Here is a 12,373-nt window from a genome sequence, read left to right as displayed (position 1 = left end):
AATGTGAACTGACATTGTCATTATTGTTGACTTAAAGTCACACTAGACTCCAAATCCCAGCTCTTGTTGCTCTCGGATGCACCGTCTCCACAGTGGAAGGACAGGTAGTGGTCATGGGATGAGGGGTGGGAGCACATGATAAGCTCTCAGGAATCACAGCTCTATCCCTCCTCTGGGGGGAGGTGTTCATGGTGCCTGGACTCTGAGGTGGACAATGGGAATAGACAGGAAGACACTCATGTGGGTGGGAACACAGAGATGAAATGCACTTGATGCAATGCCATCTGCCTGCATCGTCCTGATCAGAGGTGGGAGAAAAGAGTTTGGAGAGCCGAGGCTTCAAGCTGAGACCCTGGGACAAGGCATACCACTGAGTTAAGAGATAGTCTCAAGGGGGGATCCACCCACATCTACAGACCCCACCCCGCCTCAGTGCACCCATGTGGCATCTCCCTGAAGGCAGTGTGTGAATCAGGTACACGAGTCTTCTGTAGGGAGAGGGAACCCCTGGGCTCAGACTCAGCAATAGAGGGGCACATGCAGGACGAGGTCTCTCTCCACATGAGGTTCCACCATCACCCCAGAAAGATGCACTCAGGCACATCTGCTCATGAGGGACAGAAGCCCAGGCTGAATCATGCTAGAGGTGAGCCTCAAAGCCCTGAGACCTCCCCAAAGCTCCAAGCCTACACCAGCCCCTACAGGCCTTGCCCTCTTTGGCCAGAAATCCCCCAGTCTCCAGGCTCCAGGGAATGGCCTTCACCCCTATCTCCAGGGATGTCCCTGTGTCCCAGAATCCCTGTGCTTCCACATGGCCCATCTCAGTATGCCAGACCCTCAGTGCAGAGTGGGTCCTGCCCCACAGACTGGCTGAGGGGCCTTATTCAGAGAAGAAACAGGACTGAGGACCCCCAGGAGAGGAGCATCCAATGTTCCCATCCAGCAGGTGACCGGTGAGTAAGGTGTGAATCTACACCCAAAAAATGGACTTTGTCATATCCTGGCCAGTGTCGGGGTCTCATTCCCAGCACCTGTGGGATGACAGCGCCCTGCCCCCAACCCAAGGTCCCTCTCTGAAGCACGGGAGCCTTTGATGCTCCCTCATTAGGGGAACAGGGGTCTTTCTAGTGTCCTCACTATTCACCCATCCACTCCCACACTCTGGGCAGAATCTCTTGTCCATCTTGGATTTGAAACTTAAATTACTCACCTTTAATTTTGTCCTTCATCCATACAACTTGAAAGCTTAAAATCCTATGAGAGTCCACATAAAATCCACATTCCTGTGCTGAAGCATGGAGCCGGTTGACTTTCCCCATTTCCTTAAGAGGTAAACTACAAAAAGTGACATTAAAAACGAACTAGAAGAATAAAACATGCATCACAGTTACTGATAAAACTAAGTTATATCTTTGCCCTTAAAGAGCATTCCAGTGCATTATCATTTTCACCATGTCGAAAGGGAATGCCTTTCAGTCAGTATGTGTTCCCCACCATCCTGAAGCAGCTGGCTATCTCTAATTTTCGTGACCTGGAAGAAATTATCTTTTCTTCTTTTACATCTCAAATACAAGACTAGAGGCAGCTCCTGAACCCTCTCCCAGATCCAACCACCTGTGACCAGCAGAGAGTGGGGCCTGAGCTTCCCTGGTTCTCAAGACAGCACAAGTTGCTCTCTGCGTTGCCTCTGCACTCAAGACATCCCCTTTGTCACATGTCCACTAGGCACCAGCCTGGAGGGTCCTGAACACCACCCTACAGCTGCGATGCCAAATGTCGCCAGAACCCTGAACACCTCACTTGGGCCACATCCGAACTTTGGGAGCTTCTGGAAACTGAATCCTTGCTCACAGGCACCCACCCCGCCACCTGCTTCTCCAGGGATGCTGTCAGTGCACACCCAAGCCTGCCCTGCGCCCAGCGCACCCACCGTGAGCACGGGTTCCACCTGGACCCCACAACCACCCACCAAGATTTGGCAGGACTGGGACCTGCCAGTCTCTGCACGTGGTGGTCACCTGCGCTTGGAGTTGCTTTCCCAGGAGTGGGCCCTGATTCAAATACCCAGCCCTCTTCTCCATTTCTGGGAGAGTTACCTGAAGCATAGGGTTTGGTCTTCTTGGCACCACAGAGCTGTGTGGGACCTGGGGGATCTCAAGATTGCTCTTCTGAGCACAGAGGGGCCCCTCTGTATCCCTGCACAGGTACCCAGCTCTTCAAGGCCTCCCCCGTGCTCAAAAGAGCACCCAGACCCCAGTACCAGGGAGATGGTGCTAAGGCCTCAGGCAATGAGAAAAGGAGATGGAGGTTTGACAAAGAACTTCTGTTCTTTGAGAGCCGGGCAGTGAGAGCAGGAGACAGAACCAGTGAGAGATTAAGACCCAGATGGCAGATAGGATGGTCCATTCCTTGTGTCCAGATAAGAACTCTGAATAGAAGCCTCTACTTCCCTCTAGGATGAGACAGAGCCAGATATCCAGCTGTCCCTGTCTGCTGACCCCCTGCTATAGGGACAGCACCAGCCAAGGACCCCAATCCTCAGCTAGGTAAGGACTCCAACTCCAGGGCCTTGGGCCTTACCTCTGTCTATAGCAGAGGCCACCAGTGGGGCCTATTTGGCACTGAGAACACCCAAGTACTGTGCCCCCAAAATGTCAGGGCCCTCCAGGCACCTCTGGAGACTCAAATCCTAACTTCTTTCCCCATGCTGAGCCCTGCGTCTCACCAACATGGGTCACAAACCACCATAGGCCACCTCCACCAGCTCCCAGTGACAGGGCTGCCAAGCTCCCAGACCCAGTGTCCTTCTCCTGTGCAGCCCACCAAGCAAAGGATTTTGTTTGGAATGGTGAGATCCCAAATCCTCATCATCCTGCTCTGCACCTCCTACAGACACCCTGGTCCCCCATATTGAATCCACTTTGGGGCCCCAACAACAGAAGATTGGGGGTTCCTTGTAGTCCCAGACCAGTCACAGCTTCAACACCTCTCAGCCCCACCCTCCCCACTCCTCTCAATACTAAAGCCCCCATCTTTGCCAAACCCAAGGGCATCACACCCACAAGAAATAGCCTGTATCCCTGTCACCCCCACCCCAATTCAGACCTCAGCTACCACAGCTTCTTCCTCTTCTGTGAATCGAGCAGCCCCAGGTTTCTGGCTCAGCCATAAAGAAGGTAGTGGTCGCCATGGAGGCTCCTGGCCCCTCACCTCCAAGAAGCTGGAGGCCCAAGGCGTCTGTGGGGACCCAGGAGGAGGCCAGGCAGGATCCCTTTGGACATGAACTATCCTGCTCTCCACACTGGAGAGACATTGCTTCTACCAAAGCCTTTGTCTCCCCCCTGCCTGCCCACTCCTTCCTGCCTTATCCCCGGGGAGCTGACTTGCCAGGAAGGCAGACTTCCTTCTCCACCTCCCCCATTTGCCCAGTCTGTAGATATGGATTTGTTCTCCCATAAAGTATTAAGAGGCTGCTTTATTATCATGGAGATTACCATGTTCTTTCTTGTTAAAACTCATATAGGAAGGTGTTTATCTGCAGAAGGATTTCCAACTTTGGAGCTACTCACGTTTTGGACCAGGTCATTCTTGGTTGTAGCGGATTGTCCTGTACGCGCATTGCAGGATTTTTAGCAACATCCCTGGCCTCAATCCAGTAGGTACCAACAGTCCACGCATAAGTTCTGACAACCAAAAACTACCTCCAGACACTGCCAAATATCTCTAGGAGAAAAACTCAATATAGTTTAGAACCACTGAACTAGACTAAATATATTTTTAAAGGCTAAATCTAAAAAAGATAATGATGCATTAAAAAAAAAGAGAGATAGACCTAATATGTGGCACAATCCCATTTAAATAAACACAAAATTATATTTGCAGCATAACAGAAAAGATCCGAAACCAGGTAAGACGTCCTTTGGACACTGCATGGTCTGTTCTTTGTATCCAAAGCATCTTTGAATACTGTTGAAACATGAATCTCATGGTTTTCCCTAGTTATAGAGTCAGAAAATACAGCTGTAAACAAACCTAGGTCACATCTCTCATGGAGCTCATTTTCTAAAAGGTGTAGAGACAGAAGATAAACAAGTAAATAAATGTATACTATATAAGTTGAGGATATGGGTTATAAAGAAAAATAAAATCAACTGATTCATTTCTTCTGAGGAGCTGACATTGGCATTTGGGTGGGAAATTCTTTCTCATGTGGGACAGTCCTGAGCCTCTTATCACATTTTTTATCTCTCTCCCCCACACTCCTAGTTCTGGAATGCCTATCAAGACACTGGTAGAGCCAAAATACGACCCCACATACATACACACATTTCCAAATGCTCTCTGAGTGGGGGCAGCGCTATCTCCAGCAGAGACAAACATCTAAACATTTAACGTTTATTTCCAGGCCTTTTTGCCTTCTCTTTAGGGAGTAGGGGGCTGAGCAGGGGGCTTCCAGTGAAAGTGAACAGGTCTGTGACCCACTGGGGGTCACCTGGAAAGGATCGGAATAAAGAGGACCCTTCCCATCATTTGCTCTTTTTCTGCTCATGGGACTTTTCTCTTAGCAGAAATTCACCTGAAACTCTGGATCTGTTCTTTCCAGGGGCACATAGGGAAAATATCATGTCTAAATTATCCCAACTACCTTCCCTATTTCCTGGGAAAGTTGAGTTTAGGTGGTGGAAAGTGGTGGGGACAGTATTAACCAGAAACAATAAGATTCTCAAGAGCCCCTGTCCAGCCAGGAGAGCACTCGGCTGTACTCACACCGTGGTCAGCTCCCAGCCTCTTTCCCTTTGCAAAGGCTGATAGAGACAGGAAAAAAGAAAATGGGGCCAGCTGATGTCCACACAAATATGAGCAACGAAGAAGCAACCACAGGTGGTGGACTCATCACAGGTGTAACGTCTTCTTGGCACCCTCTCTCGGTGTCCTGAGCCCTCCTGCCCTCTTCAGCCCAGGCTCTGGGGGAAATGCACCCATAAAACCAAACAACTCTTCCAAAAAGCCACCGTCTGTTTCATCTCACCTTCCCCCATGAGCTCCCTCTCACCTGCTCCTTGTCATCCCATTTCCACATATACTGCCCCTCATAACTCTTGGTCCATCAAGACTTGCTCCTGCCTCTCTGCATCCCACACGGTCCCCACCTGGGATGCCCTCTCCCCTTTCTCCATGACCCTGCTTCTTCCCCTTCTTTAGAGCCAACCTCATTGGCCCTCTCACCACCAGGTCATCCCAACCTCCACTGGTGGACACAATGGGCCCCCTCGGAACTCCCTTCTCTAACTCTTCCCCTTTGTGCTGTGACAACATGTTCAGGAGCAGTTACCTATGCTCATTCCATGTGTCCTATGGATCCCTGAGTTCCCAATGTGATTAACTGTGGTTCCCAATGGCCCCATCGCAACTACACAAGGGCCAGAAACAGGAACATGGTATAGGTGTTCAGAGAATGAATAAAGCAAAGAAAGATGGATAACTGGGTGACACCTGCTTCTGCTCCCACATAGTTTCTACGGGAGTGCTGCCGACGTGAAGAAATGGACATTCACGTACACTCCCAGCGGTGCATTGGTGCCAGTTTTGTACAAGATAATATGTAGGTTACTCTCCTAAATTTTTTATTTCGAGATAAAATTCACATAAGCTAAAATTCACCATTTTAACCACTTTGAAGTGTTGGACCAGGGGAATGTGGCCCATCGGGTCCTACCAGAGTTCTCCCGTGCTGCAGGATAGACCTAGGACGGCAAGAGTCCTGCACTGACTGTTCCTGTAGGTGAGAGGTCAGAGCCCATCTCTGCCCAGGGGTCGGTGTCCAGATCACAAATCTGAACCTTGGTCAGGTGCCTGGTCCCAAGCTTGACAGAGGGTCAGTTCCCCTCACGTCCACCAGAGGGCGATATCAGGACACACAAAGTTGTCTGTCTCACACACAGCCACACGCACACACAGAACAGTTAGACTCACTTGACCCACAAACGTGCTCAAGTACCTTGAGCGCAGAGCCAAGGAGGAGGCTGACCACCATCCTTAGACAGAATGATAGATGTGCCTTTGCTAGAAAAATGATCTTGTCCCCTGGAGAAGTGACATCGTGTCCCACTGTGCACCTCCCAGGGAGAGCTGTACTGAGAAGACACCGGTCTCTTCTGATGGGGTAGAGGTGAGTCTCCTGTAAATGTAAACACTGCTGAGTTCCTTCTCTCTGCTCTTTCCCCACACATGGACCTGCCCAAGGAGCCTCAGCACGTTTTACCCTGCTGGGACCATCATGGGCATCATGACAGGGGTCCAGGCTGGGCTGACTCTCACATGGAACCCTTTGGTTTCTTCTGTTCCCAGAAACCTGTGGGGTAATGGGGCCCTTCTTCAGGCCAGGCTCCCCTCTGTCTCCCTCCTCCTCTGCTTTGAGGGAGACAGAGGGCCTCCCTTCATAAGCAAATAAGCCTGCCTTCTCATATTCATCTCTCATTTCCCTGCCATGACATTCTCCTGCACTCATCTAAGATGATGACTTTTGCATAGGCCTTGGTCAAGGCAACTCCAGACACTCAGCACCTCCCCCAAATCCATTGTGTGAGCCCAGGGAGCAGCTGGAAGTAAAGGCTCCAAAAACACCCACATCCTCCATTGCCTACCTCTTTGCACTGGGATCTCTGTCACCTAGGCCTGAGTTCCCATCAAGTCCAAAGCCTCAGCACAAAGGACCTCACACACTCCCCACAAGGCATAGAACATTCCCAAGGAAACAGACATCACCAGAGAAAGGACTCTCCAGACTGACCGGAAGGCCATGTCCATAGGCAATTCCTCACCTGGCTCTCTCCCCTCAGCCACTCTAGGAGCACCTTGGACTCTGTGTGGGGTATTCTCTGCCTCTTCTGTGGTTCCATGGGCTAGGACACTTCAAGTCCTTCTCATAGAAAAATACCTCCAAATCCTCGACACTCAACTCACCAGGGCACTGCTAAGTTTTACATCTATATCTGTCTATCCTGACAGAACCATGAGGTCTCTGCATCAGAGAATAGACCATTTACTCAGAGACAGAGGAAAAGATACAAAGCGTAGGGAGATTGGAATGTTGATGTGGATTTATCATTTAAGACTTGCTCACCTACTCTGGGAGAGTCCAGAGGACACACCTTTCACTATGCCTGTGAGATATGAGTTTGTAAGGGATCCCCAGCGTCTTTGAAGAGCTCTGTGATGGCTCTTCTCTGTAGGTCAGAAATTACCATGAGAACTGCTGCCACTGAATGGGGAAAACTAAACACAATGGGGATAACTGGATCCCGAGATAGTAGGGCCAAGAGATGGCACTTAATCACCAAAGGCAAGGTGGGCCATGGTCACCATAATTGACAGCAGATTCAAAGCAGCAATCATAATAGTCTGAGTCACAGAAACCAATAGCATTGGCTAGTTGATCATGGTGTTCCTAGAAACAAAATGGATGGGAAATCTACTAAAGTCTTACTTGATCTGTACAAGCAGAAGAATTTTAGGTCGAGTGAACAAAAGTCTAGCTTGAGTTATACAAACAGAGTGTTACGGCCCCTCAATCAATTCCCAGACTTGAACCAGTTTAAAGACTCAGAACCTCCTAAATAAAGGGGAGGCCTGGTCTCCTTGAGGAAGGACCCCACTATACTTCCAAAATGTATATTGTTAATCTTTCTCCCAGCCTTCCCCAGAGAGACCTATGGCCTTTTACAGGGTGACAATGCATTGGGGAAAGAAAATAATCACACTTCTGAGGATTGCTGGACATGGGCTCTGAAATGACACTAATTGCAGTAGACCCAAAATGTCACAGAAGCCCACCAGAGTAGGAGCTTATTGGAGGTCAGGTGGCCAATGGAGTTTCAGCTCAGAGTCATCTCACAGTGGGCCCAGTGGATCCCCAAACCCAGCCTGTGGTTATTTTCCCAGTTTTGGAATGCATAGTTGGAATAGACATACTCAACAGCTGTCAGAATCCCCACATTTGTTCCTTGATCTGTGGAGTGAGGGCTATTATGGTGGGAAACATCAAGTGGAAGCCACTACAACTGCCTCTACCTAGGAAAACAGTAAACCAAAAGCAATACTACATTCCTGGAGGGATTGCAGAGATTAGTGCCCCCATCAAGGACCTGAAGGATGAAGAGGTGGTGATTCCCACCACATCTCCATTCAGCTCCACTGTTTGGCAGAAGACAGATGGATCTTAGAGAATAACAGCAGATTACCATAAGCTTAACCAGGTGACCACTCTAATTGCAGCTACTGTTCCAGATGTGATTTCATTGCTTGAGCAAATTAACACATCCTCTGATACCTAGTATGCAGCTATCTTCACATCTGTTAGTAAAGACAATTTTCTTCACATCTGTTAGTAAAGACCCACTGGAAGCAGTTTGCTTTCAGCTGGCAAGACCAGCAATACACTTTCATCATGCTATCTCAGGAGTCTATCAACTCTCCAGCCTGTGTCATAATTTAGTTTGCAAAGATCTTGATAGCCTTTCTCTTCCATAAGACATCACCCTGGTCTATAACATTGATGACATTATGCTGATTGGACCTAGTGAGCAAGAAGTAGCAACTACTCTAGACTTATTGATAAAACATTTGCATGTCAGGACATGGGAAATAAATCTGACAAAAATTCAGGGGCCTGCTACCTCAGTGAAATTTCTAAGGGTCCAGTGGTGAGGGGCATATCGAGATATCTCTTCCAAGGTGAAAAATAAGTTGTTGCATCTGGTCCCTCCTAAAGCCTACAAGAGGCACAATGCCTAGTGGGCCTCTTTGGATTTTGAGCCAACATATTCCTTATTCAGTATGCTACCCTGACCCATTTACCAAGTGACACAAAAAGCTGCTAGTTTTAAGTGCTCCCAGGATAAGAGAAGGCACTGCACCAGGTCCAGACTCTGTGAAAGCTGCTCTGCCATTTCGGCCATATAATGCAGCAGATCCAATGGTGCTTGAGGTGTCAGTCGCAGATAGAGTTAGTGTTTGGAGACTTCGGCAGGTGCACATAAGTGAATCACAGCGCAGACCCTTAGAATCTTGGAGCAAAGCCTTGCTATCCTCTGAGGATAACGACCCTCATTTTGAGAAACAGCCTTTGGCTTGCTACTGGAACTTAGTAGAGACTGAACACTTGACCATGGGCTGCCCAATTATCATGCAACCTGAGCTGCATGTGCACTGGGGAAAAGGAAATAATCAGACCTTTGGGGGTTACTGGACACAGGCTCTGAACTGATACTAGTTCCATCTTGAACTGGGTGTTGTCTGAACATCAAGCCATAAAGCTGGGCGTGCACGGCGGCACTGCATCATCAAATGGAAGTGGTATATACATGATCCGGCCTGAGCAGGCCCTGAGGGCACAAGCAAGTTACATGAAGAAGTGGTCCAAATGCCATTGGTCCCACCTCTGCTACACTGTCTTCTCTCTCCCAATCACACCCAAGGGGAGTTCACTACTATCAGTTGATGGAGGAAGAGAAGACTCAGGCCTGGTTTACAGATGGTTCTGTGGGATGTGCAGGCACCATGTGAAAGTGGACAGCTGCAGCCCTACAGCCCCTCTCTGGGACTTCCCTGAAGGACAGTGGTGAAGGGAAATCCTCTCAGTGGGCAGAACTTCGGGCAGTGCACCTGGTTGTTCTTTTGCTTGGAAGGAGAAATGGCCAGATGTGCGATTATATGCTGATTCATGGGCTGTGGCCAGTGATTTGGCTGGATGGTCAGGGACTTGGGAAGAACATGATTGGAAAACTGGTGACAAGGAGGTCTGGGCAAGAAGTATGTGGACAAACCTCTCTGAATGCTCACCATTCACCTCAGCAGAGGAGGATTTTAATAATCAAATGGATAGGATGACCCATTCTGTAGACACCAGTCAGCCTCTTTCCGCACTCACTCCTGTTATCGCTTGGTGGGCTCATGAACCAAGCAGCCATGGTGGCGGGGATGGAGGTTATGCATGGGCTCAGCAACTCGGACTTCCGCTCATCAAGACCAACCTAGCTATGGCCACCACTGAGTGCCCTGTCTGCCAACTCAGAGACCAACACTGGGCCCCCGATATGGCACCATTCCCCAGGGTGATCAGCCAGCTACCTAGTGCAGGCTGATTACACTGGACCATTTCTGTTATGGAAGAGGCAGCATTTTGTTCTTATTCGGATAGGCACTTACTCTGGACACAGATTTGCCTTCCCTGTACACAATGCTTCTGCCAAAACCACCATTTGTGAACTCACAGAATGCCTTATCCTCCATCATGGTATTCCACACAGCATTGCTTCTTATCAAGGGACTCACTTCATAGCAAATGAAATGCAGCAATGGGCCAATTCTCATGGAATCCACCAGTCCTACCATCCTGAAGCAGCTGGCTTGATAGAAAAGTGGAATTGCCTATTGGAAACTCAGTTACAGCACCAGTTAGGTGGAAGTACCTTGCAGGGCTGGGGGAAGGTACTCTAGTATACGCTCTGAATCAGTGTCCAATATGTGGTGCTGCTTCTCCCATACCCATGGTTCTCAGGTCCTGGAATCAAGGGGTGAAAATGGGAGTGACACCACTCACTATCCCTCGAGTGATCCACTAGCAAGATCTCTGCTTCCTGTCCCCAGGACATTATGGTCTGCTGGCCTAGAGGTCTTAGTTCCAAAGAGAGGAATTCTTCCACCAGGAGACACGATAATGATTCCATTGACACATCGGGATTCCTCACTCTCAAGCTACTCAGAAAGTGCAGAACCTTGGAGAGCGCCAATCTCAGCTTCCTCCTTCTTCCCTCACAGGGGTCAGGGGTCAGAATAAACGAGAGGCTAGTGAGGCCCAGAGATTGTGAGGGGGCAGCAAGCATAGAAGCAGCTGCCTGGAATGGGAGCCAGTGAGGCTACTGGGTGAGTCTGTCCACAGAGGCCCAGGGAGAAGGTGGTACAAGAAAGAAACCCCAGGCATGGGCAGGGGAGAAGAGGTAAAAAACAGGCACTGTGAGGGCCCAGCCTGGGCACTGTGTGGGACTGTGTGTGTGAAGCCATCTCAGGACCAGGGCTTCTCCATTCACAGCTGATATGCACAGAGAGTGCCTACAACAACCCTGGATCAATGTGGACTTAACACTTGAGAGTTAAGCCATGGGCACAGGGCACACGTGAGGCCCAGGTCCTGATGAACAGGAGAGGAAGCAGCTCCCATCTCACCTGACCCAGGGACACAGAGAGGTGTGTGGTGCTGTGTGTTCCCAGAATCAGGGTTCCTGTTTGGGAACCAGGCCCTGGGAGTGAGAAAGGAAGTTGACTTGTCCGTCCTTCCCCCTCTGCTCCCCTGACACAGACCTTTCCCTCTTGACATCTCTGGTTCTCTGCTCCTCCTTCTTCCCACAGAACCACCAGCCCTCGCTCCAACCACACACATCACTCCACCCAACGGCATGCATAGTGTAACTTACAGAGACAAACACAAACTGATACGCTTTCCTGGGAATCTGAGTTTGGTGATGTCACTGAGGAAAGAGGCAGGGCCAATGCACTTACAGCAACAGAGATTGGGACTCACAGAGCGGGAATATGATAGAGCATTAACATGATATGTGACCTGTGTGAAATGTCTATGAACTGATGTTGAATAAACGTGCAGAGCAGCATGGCATTATGACTCTGCCTTCTGCGCTTCCGTCCTTGTGCAGCAGAGGGCAGCAGAGCTACTCTACAGCCTGGAGCCTCCCCAGGGAGCTGCTGACCTCCCTCAGCATCGCCCACCCCAGTAGGGTCTGTTCCTCACCAACCTCACTCAGTCCACCGTCCTCCTCGCTCTCCAAGCTCCCCACACTTGACTCTCTCAGCCCCTCCACCCAGCCTGGCATCAACCCCCTTAAAGGCTGCTCCCTCTGTAGGCATCTCCTCCCTCCACACCATTCTTCCTTTATGGGATGAACGTCCACTCACACTTCAGGTCTCAGCAAAAGGTCACTTTCTCAGGGTGCTCTCAGTGATCCCCAGACCAACTGAGACTTCATTACATGCTCCTGACACACCAGACACTTTCCCTTCATCGCCATTCTCTCAATTACAATTAACTCCTTAGTTACATGATTTTCTCTGAGTGCCTGTCTCCCTGTCACAAGGTAAACTCCGTGACCTCAGGGCCCACGTGTGTCCTCTTCTCTGTGGAGTTCCCAGGGCACACATCAGGGCCTGACACATCACAGATGCTCAGAAAATACTCATTAGATAGATGAAGGAAACCACACAACAGAAGCCTGTCATCCCTGTGTGACACCTGGGGGTCAGAATATGTTCCGTGTGGACACGGGGGCACTGGTATCAGCATGGGAGGAGGCCAGCAGTGCTC

The sequence above is a fragment of the Ceratotherium simum genome, chromosome 33 (assembly GCF_057802395.1).
Source record: "Ceratotherium simum simum isolate JZ-2026a chromosome 33, ASM5780239v1, whole genome shotgun sequence".
Lineage (NCBI taxonomy): Eukaryota > Metazoa > Chordata > Mammalia > Perissodactyla > Rhinocerotidae > Ceratotherium > Ceratotherium simum.
The sequence above is the reverse complement of the archived record's forward strand: the minus strand, read 5'-3'. Positions refer to the sequence as shown.